The sequence below is a fragment of the Equus quagga genome, chromosome 20, assembly GCF_021613505.1.
Source record: "Equus quagga isolate Etosha38 chromosome 20, UCLA_HA_Equagga_1.0, whole genome shotgun sequence".
Classification (NCBI taxonomy): domain Eukaryota; kingdom Metazoa; phylum Chordata; class Mammalia; order Perissodactyla; family Equidae; genus Equus; species Equus quagga.
The window spans coordinates 10,970,158-10,983,216 of NC_060286.1; the positions used below are offsets into that span (position 1 = coordinate 10,970,158).

Here is a 13,059-nt window from a genome sequence, read left to right on the forward strand (position 1 = left end):
TATGCCTCCTCTCCCCCAGTCCTGGTTGACATTTCTGCAGGCCCATGCTAACCTCTTTGAATTATACGTAGGGCCCTTATCTAGAACCTGAAAGGCAGGGAGAGAAGGCCCAGGAGCCCACTGAGGAGGTGAACCATGGTATCCCACAGCCAGCAGCCAGCTGGTTTAGTGCCTGCAGGGCAGTGATAAATGACCCGTGATTTTTACAGGGCCTCCTCCAAAGGCACCACTGGAGAGCTGGCAGGGATGTAATGAGAAGAGAATGCAGCTTCAAGTACTGAATTTGAAGCAGCCTAGAGAATAAATAGGCTGAAGAAACTCTGAGAGAAGACAATCCTTTGGGGATCTGACAGAGGCATATCTAAAAGCACTGGCTTTGGGGCTGGCCCACTGGTACAACCGGGGCTCACCGTTGGGATCCTGGGTGTGGACATGGCACTGCTTATCAAGCCACGCTGTGGTAGGGGTCCCACATATAAAGTAGAGGAAGATGGGCATGGATGTTAGCTCAGGGCCAGTCTTCCTCAGCAAAAAGAGGAGGATTGGCAGCGGATGTTAGCTCAGGGCTAATCCTCTTCAAAAAAATAAATAAATAAATAAATAAAAAATAAATAAAAGCACTAGCTTCCCACAGCAACAATTACATAAAGAGACTCCTAACCCTTTGTGAGATGAAAAATAAACCAATCTCCAGTGCAACGCCAGAGGGCCTTGGGTGATATTTACAAACACCTAGGAAACAGAGCTAGGAAAAGGAGCAAGGGTTCCTCGCTCACCCTCTAGCCAATTTCCTTTGCTTTTCCCTGTGCTGGGGAAAGTCGCAGGACTGATAAGCCCTGGGAATGGGGGAAATGGAGCCTCCATGAGCCCTCCCATCAGCGAGCCGGGAGGGATGAGCCTGGACCTCTCAGACGGCAAGAAACACACAGGCCACTTTCATTTCTTAAGGCTCTTGGTATATTAAAAAAGGAGAAGTGTCACAACAGAACCACAACTGGTGACATTTTTTGAAACTTTGCATTTAATGAATTGGTATAATTTAACACCAAAGGCACTGAGTTATTCACAAGATAATTATAGGACTTTTGAAAAATATTAATTCATAATGTACTACAGGGTGTCTGATCTGGTAATGGGGACGCAAGCTTAGCTGTGGGAAGTCCGTCAGCTTCTTGCAGGGTTGTTGTAGTGTGGGACTGTACGCATGACCTCATTTGGAGATGAGTCAAATCTTAAATTTGAGGCTTTCGGTTACTCTGGGATAAATGGGACAGTTTCCCTAATCCCTAATACAACCTGCTCCCTCCCACATGATAGCCCTGAGTTTAGGAGTAAATAGTTTGTATAAGTGCACCATTTTATGAAGATTCAGAGGTCTTCGATAATATTTAACAAAGATTCCTTTGTTGAGTTAGAGAGATTTTAAAGAAGGGATTATTATGGCTTCTGAAACGGGGTGTCTTTCCATCTGTAGGGCCCAAATTTCATGAAAGTATTGCCAATGAGATCCAATTACATACATGTATCTCCACGAAAAGCCCAGAAAGACTGAGATAAAATGCTAAAGGGAGGGAAATCCTCCCGGGTACGTGTATGAGAAAACTCTTGTGAAGCCCTTCAGAGGTGTGGGTCTCACCTGCCCCTTGTTCCAGCTGTGCCCATTCTGTGGGGTGCCAGCCAGTTCCCACAGGTGCAGTTGACCACGATCCACCTCAAGTGCACTCTCTGTACCCCTTGCTTTCTGCCTTCAGGCCTCTGAGTGACACTGTGGGTGGAGCCACTATGGCAACGTGCTTGGCAACGTAGATGTCCATGGGGAGAACCTCTGCCTAGTGGTCCAGGGGGCACTGGAGAACCCCTGCCCCTCTTTGCCCCCTTGGTTGGTGCTGAGACACCATTCAGAGAGCTGCTCCAAGGTCTCCTGGGATCCTACAAGCAGTATCCTGTAGCATGGCCAGCTCAGTAACACAGGTCTGTATCGGTTCTTTCTCTGCCCTCTTCACTCCCCCTCCCTCGCTTCTGCTCCTTTGATCACATTCCCCAGAAAGAGTTTGCACTTTGATCTCTGTCTTAGGATCTGCTCTCCGCAAAACCCAAAACCCTTTTCATGAGCACTGGTGATGTACTTGATCTTCCCGTGACTACTTTCTTGTACTTGATTTTTTGAACCTAAACACAAGATTTGACATGGAGATTTGCTACATGCCTTCTATTGAAATGTTTTTAACTCTGTTTTGTCATTTAACAGTGTTAGCTGTCCTTCTTAGCCTTGAGTTATCTACAAATTTGTTCATAAAATTCATTGCCTGTTAAAAAAAAGCCATCAACGACCAACCTCTGTAACCTCATCTCATGCTCTGCTCTCCTTGATAATGCCCCTCAGGCGGCCTCACTCCTACAGGTGCACAAACGGCCAAGCTCTTCCCCTCAGGGTCTTGCACTTGCTACTCTTTCTGCTTGAATCCCCTTCCTCAGGCTCTTCCCATGGACATCTCTTTGTCATACTCTAGGACTCAGCTTAAATGTCACTGCTCAGAGAGTACTTCTGTGACCATCGTGCATCTGTCTGAGCACTTATCCCAGTGCATGGGTACCATGGACCCTTCATTAGTTTGCTTGTGTGTTATTCACTGCCCTCATTAGAATGAAATCTCCAGGAAGGCAGGGATGTCGTCTCTTTTCTCCATTGCTTTGTCCCCAGCATCTCGCCCACAGTCTGTCATCTGGCAGGGGCTCAATCAATATTGACACATCCCCTCCACTTGTGCGCTAGATCCTGTCCCCTCTCAACTCCTCAAGGGCATTGTGTTGCCAGCTCTCCCTCCTCTCTCCTAGGGCATCAGTATCCCTCTTTCCCGGGTCATTCCCATCAGCAGACAGATGTGCTGTAATTTCTCCTGTCTTAAAAAGCAAAACAAATAAACAAAAACCACTCTTGTTCCGTATCCTCTTTCAGTTGACACACTGCATACTTTGTTGTCCGTGTCCCTGAATAGATGAGAAGCCCCACACCGGAAGGATTTGTGTCTCTTTTGTTTATTGCTGTTTCCTTAGTGCCTCAAAAGTTTCTGCTCCGTATGAGGCACTCAATAAAAATGTGTTGAATAATGGATCATTCTGCAGAATGAATGAATAAAACAGTAAAGCCTTTTTTAATTTAACAGAGAAAAAACTCAGTCTATATCTTGACAATATCTAAAAAACTTAAGAGATAACATTCCACTAAGAAAGCAAATAGACGTCGGACAGCTCTGTAGAGGTCTGTGGCGGCCATCTCACTGTGCAAGTGAGGTGGGGAAGAATTCTTTTCCCTTCTCTGGTGCTGCCTTCTATTGTGGACAGCTCAACAGGGCTGTGTGATAGGGAAGGGAAAACCAGAGCCAGACTCTCGGCATCTACATAACTGCCTTGCCTTAAAGATGGAAAAACTGAGAGCCAGAGGTAGTAACTTTCCCCAAACTCTGTATGCTCCCCTCTAATGGCCTAGCGCATAATCCTCCACAAAACACATCCAGATTACTAACTCACAGCCAAAGGGAAGTTCTCATCCTTGGAAACTGGGCACCAGGAATCGCTTTCTGGAAAATCAGCCTGCAATACTAGTGCCAGCCAGGAGATGGCGACTTGCCTTTCTCTCCAGGAGGGCTACACTCTACGCGGCAGAAAGCGACTGGGACCTGGCCAGGTCAGCTGGCTGGGTCAGCCCGGGGCCTCTAGGGAGGAGAGCCCCGAAACACGGCTGTGCCTCACAAGGCCTCGTTCTTGTTGGCTGGGCCCCCACCAGTAAAATAGTTGTTGCTGAAAAAGATACATTTTTAAGGCTTTAGATGCAAGAGCAACTACAGATCCAGGCAGGTCCATAGTCAGGATATTTATCTCAAATTCAGGGAGTTTGAAAATCTAGGACAGCTCCTTGGCAACCCAGCACTGACAGTCCTTTTGTTCGACTTTTCTCCGGCCTGGGCAACAGCCTCTGCGAGCCAACCAGATTTTCTCCAAGATGGAGACTCAGCCCAGCCAACATTCTACCACAGAAGCGACTGACCTGGCCTGGGGCTCCACCAGCCCTACCACTGGGTGTAAAATTGTGAGTGAGGGTTGGAGGCTGGGCATGTGCTGATACTTACAGTTTCTAGAGAGAAAGCCCGTTGTTTGCATCTGTCTCTCAGAGGTCTCCATGATTCAAAAACGGTTCAGAAATGAGTCAAAATTTTCCTAGCCTTTTCCCCAGAGGCCTCACTGATTCTTTACCCCAGCGAGTCCCCTGAGGGCCTCCAATTCTCCATTTTTCATTAAGAGGAGTATCAGGCAGGGACCGGCCCGAAGACAGAAACATCAGTAATTTGAACAGAGAAGGTAATATAGTAATCGTTAACTATGTGAAATGGGAAACTAAAAAGGCAAAAAGGGTGCATGACAGTATCACAGAGGTAGCACCTGAAGGAGTGGCCATCGCCCCTGGGCAAGGTGAGGAAAGAAGTGGGAATTATTAAAACCCAGAAACCTGAGGTTCAGACTCTGAGCAGGTGTGCTGCTCAGCTGAGCTGGTGTCTCTGAGCTGGGGAGGGGCCCTGTGGGGACCTGGGGGCTCCTGGGAGGGGGAGTGTGATGGGGCTGGTTCTCTCAGTGTTAGAGAAACGGCAGACTGCACGCAGGTGCTGCTACAAGAAGGAACTGCCACTGCCAGGGTGATGGGGTGAGATAAGGGTGGCATCGATAGGGACAGGAAACCTACGAGGAGTCCTTTCTTTCTCCTCCAGCCATGCTGCCTCCCTCTAGTGCTTCCCACTGGAAGAGCTGACATGGAGCCAGCTGGCAAAGCTGGAATACGGTTTGCAGAGCTCAGCTCCAGCATGAGGCTGAGAACAGAAGAGTAGGTTTGGAGCTGAAAGACAGTAAGTTCAGAAGGGCCCCAAATACTTTGTGTACTGTAATATTCATGATGATTATCCAATCCATTCATCCAAAGGGTTCAAGCTCTTAATATATTCATCACTGAGCAATCTCTGGGGGTACAGACACTGGATTTGTACCTCAAGCTTGGGATTCCCAGTGGCAGCCGTCTGCCTCCACTGTCTTGCAGCGACGAGAGCAGTGGTGGCTCTCACCACTTTCAATCCCTGGTCAGGATGGGCTTCGAGGTTGGATGGGGAGCAATGGAGACTTCTTGAATATGGGCCCACGGTGGCTGTGGGCACTGCCTATTTATACAGTTGTGTCACCTCTCCAGCGAAGTTCCTGGGATTCTGAGCTGGAGTCTAACTCATAAACCACAGCTCACTCTTTCCCTGGGCACCAGGAAATCTCCCAGTATTGGAAATATGAATGATCATCATGCTGAATAAACATGACTCATGAGTGTAATCAAAGACAATTTGTTTTGGTTTCCCACCATCCTTTGTCATCTGTTCAAGGGAGCAAGTTCTTCCTCTGCCCCAGATAGAATTTAGAGCAAATCCTATGACTTTGTGGTCACATTTGGTAATAACAACAATCCTCTGCTCCCTTCAAAACACACAGTATAAATTTAATAATGGAAATATTCAGTCACATAACTTCTTGCTTTAAAACTGAAGCTTCCTAGCATCTCCCGGCTCAGGGTCCTTGAGAGGGAGAGAGAAGGGGGCTGGGGAAGGGGTGCGTGGTCAGCTGCTAACTTTCTCCTTCTCCTTCCTCAGCTTACTAGCCATGAGTCCTGACACTTTCAGAGTTGGAGTTCTGGAAATGAGAAGAGGCGAGGGGAGCAGGAAAGCTCTTGCCTGATTGGCCTGGGCATGGTGATGTGGCGTCTGCTCTCTCTGGACTTGGCAGACGTTGAAAGCTGACTCTCACAGGCTCTTTTTGATGATCTTAACTCACAATCACTGAGGATCTCTTCCCTGAAGTTTGCTTCACAGGACAAATGCTCTCTATTCCAGCCACTCACTCACTCACTCATTCCTTCCTCGGCCTCTATGAATGTGCTGATACCTCAAGCTTCTCCCTGAGAAGACCTGTTTATTCCTCCATGCAGCCCTCTTGGACAGATCCAAGACAATCCCTCACTGCCATAGCGGGTAGGGGGAAACTTCTCCTGTGCCCTCTTATATTCAGTGACCGAGGCCAGCAAATTAAACTGACAAAAGAAAAGATGAACAGGAGAGTAGGTTTATTTCATATGCATACGCGGGACCTCACAGAAAAGAAGTGAAAATCCCCCAAAGCAATAAAGCCTGGGGGTTTATGTACCATTTTAACAAAGGACAACACAGTGTAGAGAAGAGTTAAAGGGGTTCGAGCTTCTGGGGTGGTGAATTGGAGGAAGGTAAATATACAGGGGAACCTAATGGAAGATGAGGGTTATTTTAGTAAGGCTTGTTATGCAGATTCAAGTCAGTGCCTCAGTGATTAAGCAGGAGAGGGGAGGGGGCATACCTTCACGCAGGGAAATGTACCCCTGCTTTCAGGCAGAAAGAGGGGGCAGAGAGCTCCTTCTGTGTCTGCTGTTTCTTAATTGCCTTCAGCTCAAAATAATCCTAACATCAAAGTGGTGTATTTTGGGGTGGCATATTCTGATCCCCTTCACTGCCAACCCTATCATGGGTGAGACCCATATCTGGGCACGCACTCACGAATCCTCTCGTGACAAATTTGGGGCGCACAAGCTGTCCTGGCTACCTCCCCGAGACCTTCCCTTTCCTCCACAGTCAAAGCCATAGCTAGCCCATCACTTGTCCTTTAAGTTTGGCGGGAACTGGACACCTGTGCACTGTGTCCCCTGAGCTACTAGGGACACAAATGAAGCTCTTTCAGTGGGCAAGTTGAACCCCGTTTTCCTAAGCATGCGACAAGGGCCCTGTACTCCCTTCTTTCTCCACGGGTGGGAGAGGGACTCACCGCGCACCAAAAACTTTGTTCCTGGCCGTTTTATCACCATGAATGAGGGGTGCAGCCATCACAAAGCTGGTTTCTCTGCTCCCTTTCCTCCAAAGCCTGCACGGGGGTCTGGGACCTCTTTTTGGAACGTGATCTCCATTGTCTTTAGGCCTTAGCAGAAACGCCTATTCTAACATCTCGTCACATGTGTACATTGAGAAAACTGAATAAAGTAGCCAGGTTGCCCTATTATTCTAAAAGTATCAATATTCTTAAAGCTACCAAACCTGAGTAAAATGGCCAGAATGGGTCTGATTGGGTCTGTTTGGGTCTATTAGGGACTATTCATGGCGGGGAGAGATGCTGCAGACCTTACCCCAGGGCCTCGGAATCATCTTGCAAGTGAAATCACTCAGCTGTTTCTAATCCTGTGTAGAAGGATCAAAAACTCTGGGAGTGTTGGGGCCGGCCCAGTGGCACAGTGCTTAAGTTTGCGCACTCCACTTCAGCAGCCCAGGGTTTGCAGGTTTGGATCCTGGGTATGGACCTACACACTGTTCATTAGGGCGCACTGTGGCAGCATCCCACATAAAATACAGGAAGATTGCCACAGACTTTAGCTCAACGACAATCTCCCTCAAGCGAAAAGAGGAAGATTGGCAACAGACGTTAGCTCAGGGCCAATCATCTTCACACACACAGAAAACAACACTCTGGGATTTCTTTGAGGACTATCATTCAGCTCACTGGTTGACCATGAGGAGTCAATGAGATCATATATGCAAAAGTATTGTGTATTTTTGTAAACTAGAAGGCATAGTGCACAGACATGCAGGGGACCGTCGTGATTATGGATCCTTCAAGGGGTCTTGATTATCTACAATTTCTAAAGACAGTTCTAAGCAGGCACTTACAGTTCAAAGAAGAAACTTTGCCATTTAAAACTAGATCCAGAGCAAACACTGGGGTTGTTTGGCAAGTGTTTCTGAGAAAAAACTACACCTCGAATATACATTAACAACACTGGGAGATTACTGCGCAGCTGGCAGGCAGGGCCCCACCCACAGGTGCTTAGCCCACCCCAGGGTCCCCTGCAATGTGTCACCGCTGCACCAACAGCTTCCTGCTTCCTGCTTCCTGCTGCCTGCAGCCGTGCCCTGGTCCCTGGGGCGCACTTGCTCCCCGTTGGGCAGGGAGTGAAGGCCCCGGAGCAGCCCCTACAGACGGGGGCAGGTACGAGGTCCTCAGGGCCCATTCTGGGGTGTGTTCCAAACAATTTCCCAGAGGGTCCCCGTGGGACTGAGGCCCCCTACCAGTGGTAACCTGTTCACTAACGCTTCTTCTTGACTTGGATCGTTGCCTCGGAGGATCTGTGCCTCTGCTTTTGGGGAGGATTTAAGCTAAGGCAGAGAAGTCTGGAGGGCTTATCTTTGGCAGGAACATGTAAATTATGCTAACCAAAATAGTAACAGCGTCTTTATAAATCTAGCTATTGTGTACTAGTAGGAATTGTTAGGTAATAATACTAACCTGCATTTCTTGATCGCATCCTTCCCGCCCCGTGTCATCCTAAGCGCTTCTCACACACCTCATCCATGGCGATCTCAGAAGTGGGTGCTGTTACTCTTCCTTATTTGAGAGATGAGGAAACTGAGGCACAGCAACTTGCCCAAGGTCACGCAACTTGTAAGTGACAGAGCTGGGATTCTGACTCTGGCAATTTAGAACCCACACTCTTAGCTACTCACTGCACTTTTCAAACTATTGACATCAGAATAAGCAAAGAACCAGGGAGCCTCACTGCATTCCTCACGTTGGGTGAGCAGCCGAACTCAAGAGCTGCTGAGAGACGGAGCGCATAGGAAGCCTAGGGTAGATTCGAGAACTGGAAGCCTGAATTCAAAACCACATTTTACTTCCACTTACCAGCTGAGTGACTTTGAACAAATCACTTCTCCTCTCAGTTTAAATCTTAGGTGTAACGTGGGGTGGCCGGGCCTGATGCGTAGGTTGCGGTGAGGTTTGATGAGCCCATGCTTGCGGACCGCTGGGCAGATTCCTAGCATGATGGACGATTTTGGATGCTGCTGCAGCGGTCGCAGGCCCCCGACTCCCTCCTGTGCAGACCACCAGCCCTTTTGGCCCACCGTTCAGGACCCAGGACTCTCACCTGCTGCTTCCTTCAAGGAGCTGGTGTGATGTAGGCAACGGAGGATGAGATGAAACTTTGAAATCTACCAGACAGCGATTTGAATCTCAGAATCTTTGCCGTTTCTTTTTTAAAAAATAATCTTGGGCAGGTTATTTAATCTCTCCAGGCCTCTGTTTTCTCCTCTGTAAAATGGAGATAATAAAACAGAACTGTGGAAAGGGTTAGATAAGGCAGTGTACATAAAGGGCTTAGCACAGTGCAGCTCAGGTTAGTGCTCAAAACATGGCGGCTACCGTTATGACTGTTGATTTCATGAGAAAAAAACACGAGCCCCTTGCCAAGACAGGAAAAGAGGAGGTTGAGGGGCCGCCCGGTGGCACAGCGGTTAAGTTTGCACGTTCTGCTTCGGCGGCCTGGGGTTCACCTGTTCGGATCCCGGGTGTGAACCTAGCATCGTTTATCAAGTCATGCTCTGGCAGGCGTCCCACATGTAAAGCAGAGGAAGATGGGCACGGATGTTAGCTCAGGGCCAATCTTCCTCAGCAAAAAGAGGAGGATTGGCAGCAGATGTTAGCTCAGGGCTAATCTTCTTCCAAAAAAAAGAGAAAAGGTTGATTTGACTGATTTGACATGATATTAAGAGAATTATTAGCTGGTTCTATCTACTCAAAAGAAAGTGAGACAGCCTCAGTCTGTCATTGCATTCCTGTTTACATTCAAATTCTATACGTCTTACTGGGGAAAAGGTTAAAGAGGGTTTGAAGAGAAAATAGTTTGGGAGGCCATTACTGAGGCCACCATGATGTAACATTGATGTAATGATATAATCTATAGCAGTGAATGCACATCGATCCCTTAAACCTAAACAAAAGCTTTTATTTCTGAATCTTGTTCCCCTTGTGGGGACCTGAAATTGGCCGCCCCAAGATATGTCTCTTTGGCATGATGATTATTTGAGGCTGGTTCCTTGGCAGACAGGAAAGCAACAGAAAAGTAGAATTTACTTACCCTTTGTTAGGAGACATTTACATTGTAAAGGAACTCTCCCTCTGTAAAGATATCCCCCTCTCTAACAGGAAGAAGGGGTGATGACCTTGTCTCTAGAAACTCTTTAAGCAATGCCAAAGGCAAGGACTTAAATCTGCCTTTTATTGTGCTAGTCTGGTGACCTCCTGTAACTGACTTCCCTCCCCCTCCCAACGTTGGCATTTCTTTAAGGATTAAGTATCTTTCCTTAGGCTAGGAACTGATTGCTGTGCTCACCTGTGACCACCCAGCTTGAGACAGTAGACTTGCCTCCTGCTACGCCCTCCGAGACAGCAGACCCACTACCTGCTGTGTCCATCAAGCGCTGTGCTGACAGGGCAATCTTGTGACTATTGTGGGAGGGACATTTCAATCACATGTGAAACACTCTGTTTGGGAGTATATAACCACTCTGTGCACCCCACTTCTTCGGTGCCCTTTCTTCCTTCGGGAAGAAAGAACCCGGGCCATGGTTCCTCATAAAGCTTTGTTTAATTTTCTCTTGCTATTCTGTCTCATGTGAATTTAATTCGTTCTCCGGCCAGACGAACCCACTTTGGACAGAGGAAATGTCTTCCTTCCCTATACCCTCCTGACCTCTCTAATCAAACAAAAAGAGTGTGTGTGGTGGGGGATACCAGGGGTGTGCAATGTGCTGAACTGGGAGAGAGACAGCAGGGCTGGAAAGATCCCCTTCAGCAGCCAGGCGTGGACTTTGAAAGGAGCAGGGCAGGGGCAGAAGTGTGAGAAAGGAGGGCAAGAAGACTGGTGACACAGGCAGGAAATGGTGATGAGAAAGCTGCCGCAGGCCTCCTACCTTGAGGCAGGAGCCACACGGGTTGCTTCTGTCCTCACCAGCCCCAGGGGCTCATGGGGAGGACCGCCGGGGTCTCATTGACCCTGTGCTCAGGAGGGCTTCAGTGCGATTGCAGACGTAGCACATACTAATTTGTCACGGCATAAAAGAAGGGAGCGAGGCCTGACATTTTCCCACCCACTGAAAGTGAAAGAAGAAAGGGTTCTTTACTCTCAGGGCTGCATCCTGATGACGAGGTCAGTGTTTGCAACTGATCCGTGTGAACGCAGGCTAATTGTTTCTTGGATAACCTGTTATCTATTAGCCATCAGGCTGCTTGCCAGGATATGCTAATGTCTCCAGACTTCCGGGTCTGGATTCTGAGGAGTGGATTTTTTTGTTTTTGTTTTTGTTTTTCTTAAAGGAAACATAGGGACTGGGGGGGCAGGCAACTGTGAATCCCACCAGCAGAGAGGCTGTCCTCTACTCTGCCCTTAGCCCGTGCCAAAGGGGAGAGAGTGCCCAGGAACCCAGGGCACAATCCACGCTGATGCCCATGTGGAACCCAGCAGTGTTCCTCTTTCTCTTGGATCCTGGACACACACTCCTTTGGAAGACTTGGCTTTATCAGAACATTCTGGAAAAGCCTCTGAGAGAGCTGTTTTTCTGGGTTATCATTTGCTAAGAGAACAAGGAAACTCTTCAAACAATCTTTTGTTTGGGGACAGAAGAGAAGGGAGGGTGTCAGAATTCAATAGCTCTGTTCTTCTGTGGAGTAGGGGCAGGACTTGGCCATCGCCCAGGCAAGCTTGGTATCGTTAGCCATCAGTTACGCCCATGGTCTCTATGTTTCTACTAAGGCACAGTGAAATGTCATCAGATGGGAGAGGTACACAAATACAGGACATCAATCTTTTTCTTATTTTAAAGGTGGCACATGTTCATTATTTAAAAATTTGGAAACTTTAGAAAAGCAAAAAGAAAAGACAAAATTTCATTCCTCAGAGATGATCACTGTTAACATTTCTGTGTATCTTCTTCTACTTTTTTTCCTATGCTAATTTATATCTGTCTATGAAAAAGGACTTTTGATTGAAAAATACAATGATGCCCTCTGATCTTCTGGAGGTGTTTGGAGGATAAGAAGTCCTTTAGCACCAGGGTTTGGGATTAGCTCTCTGTAATCCTCAGAGGGTCAGTTTTATGAGGCCAAGATAGAGCGGGGCTCATAGCCCAGCAGGACTTAGTGGCTAAAGTCCAGGACCTTTGGATTTAAGCATTTATTTTCATTTATATGCATATGGAGGAGGGTCAGGTGGTGCTGCCCAGGCGTAGAGAGAGAGCACATGTCAATTCACACGATCAAAAAGCAAGCAGGCAGATACTGGACCAGCCCTCCCATGGTAAACACCTAGAAAACTAGACAAAGCGTATGAAAGAACTGTTTTCACACATTTCAGACATTTGCTGAGAGAAGGGAAACAAATGAGGTGATCCCTAGTTTGCTTGCCCCAGTTTTCTGCCTAGAAGCACATTTTAGACCACAGCCCAGGGACGGGAACTCAAGCAGAACACAGCAGTCTTGCTGAGTTGGGGAAACAGAGACCAGGGGAGGCTGAGACAATTGGAATTTGCCAAGCAGAGTACCAGAGAGGAGGGAACTGTAATGGAGCAAGGGCTTGTTCTGCTCACTGCAACCTGATGCCAATCATTGCAAGGTGAGTTGGTGGTCAAGAAGGGGATTTATTCCATTAGCTAGCAAAATCGGAAGATAGTGGACTCATGTCCCAAAGACCATCTTAAGCAAGCACAAAATCTTGAGGCAGTTATATAGGGAGGAGGGAAGAAGACAGAGGCGGTCAGGCTATTTCTGGCATCCATTCTCCAGACATCTTGTCTTTTGTTCTGCCTGCTGGGTCCGTCGTTATACCCTTCCTTAACAATGGTTTTCCGTCTCGGGCAGCCTCCTCATCCCTTTTTGGTTCCTGAGAAATAACTCATTCCAATGTCAGCAAAGTTTCATTGCAGATTTGAGAACCTACTGAAATGTTAAAACATGTTCCTGTGGCCTTTGCAGAATAGCCTGGTTACATTATAGGTTAATGATCAGCAATGCATGATTAGCAGTCACAGAACCACACAGAGAAAGAACTCTAGAAAGCTTTTCAAGAGTACTCATAAGGGAGCTGGCCCTGTGGCTGAGTGGTTAAGTTCGAACGCTCTACTTCAG

General features: G+C 47.6%; 1 long non-coding RNA gene across 1 annotated transcript; it reads left to right on the forward strand.

Annotated features, from left to right (window-relative positions):
• Nucleotides 1-3,942: 3,942 nt before the first annotated feature.
• On the forward strand, nucleotides 3,943-6,005 carry LOC124231153 (uncharacterized). Its single transcript, XR_006886392.1, has 3 exons — nucleotides 3,943-4,087; nucleotides 4,761-4,895; nucleotides 5,679-6,005. It is a non-coding gene; the product is annotated as an uncharacterized LOC124231153 (long non-coding RNA).
• Nucleotides 6,006-13,059: the final 7,054 nt, after the last annotated feature.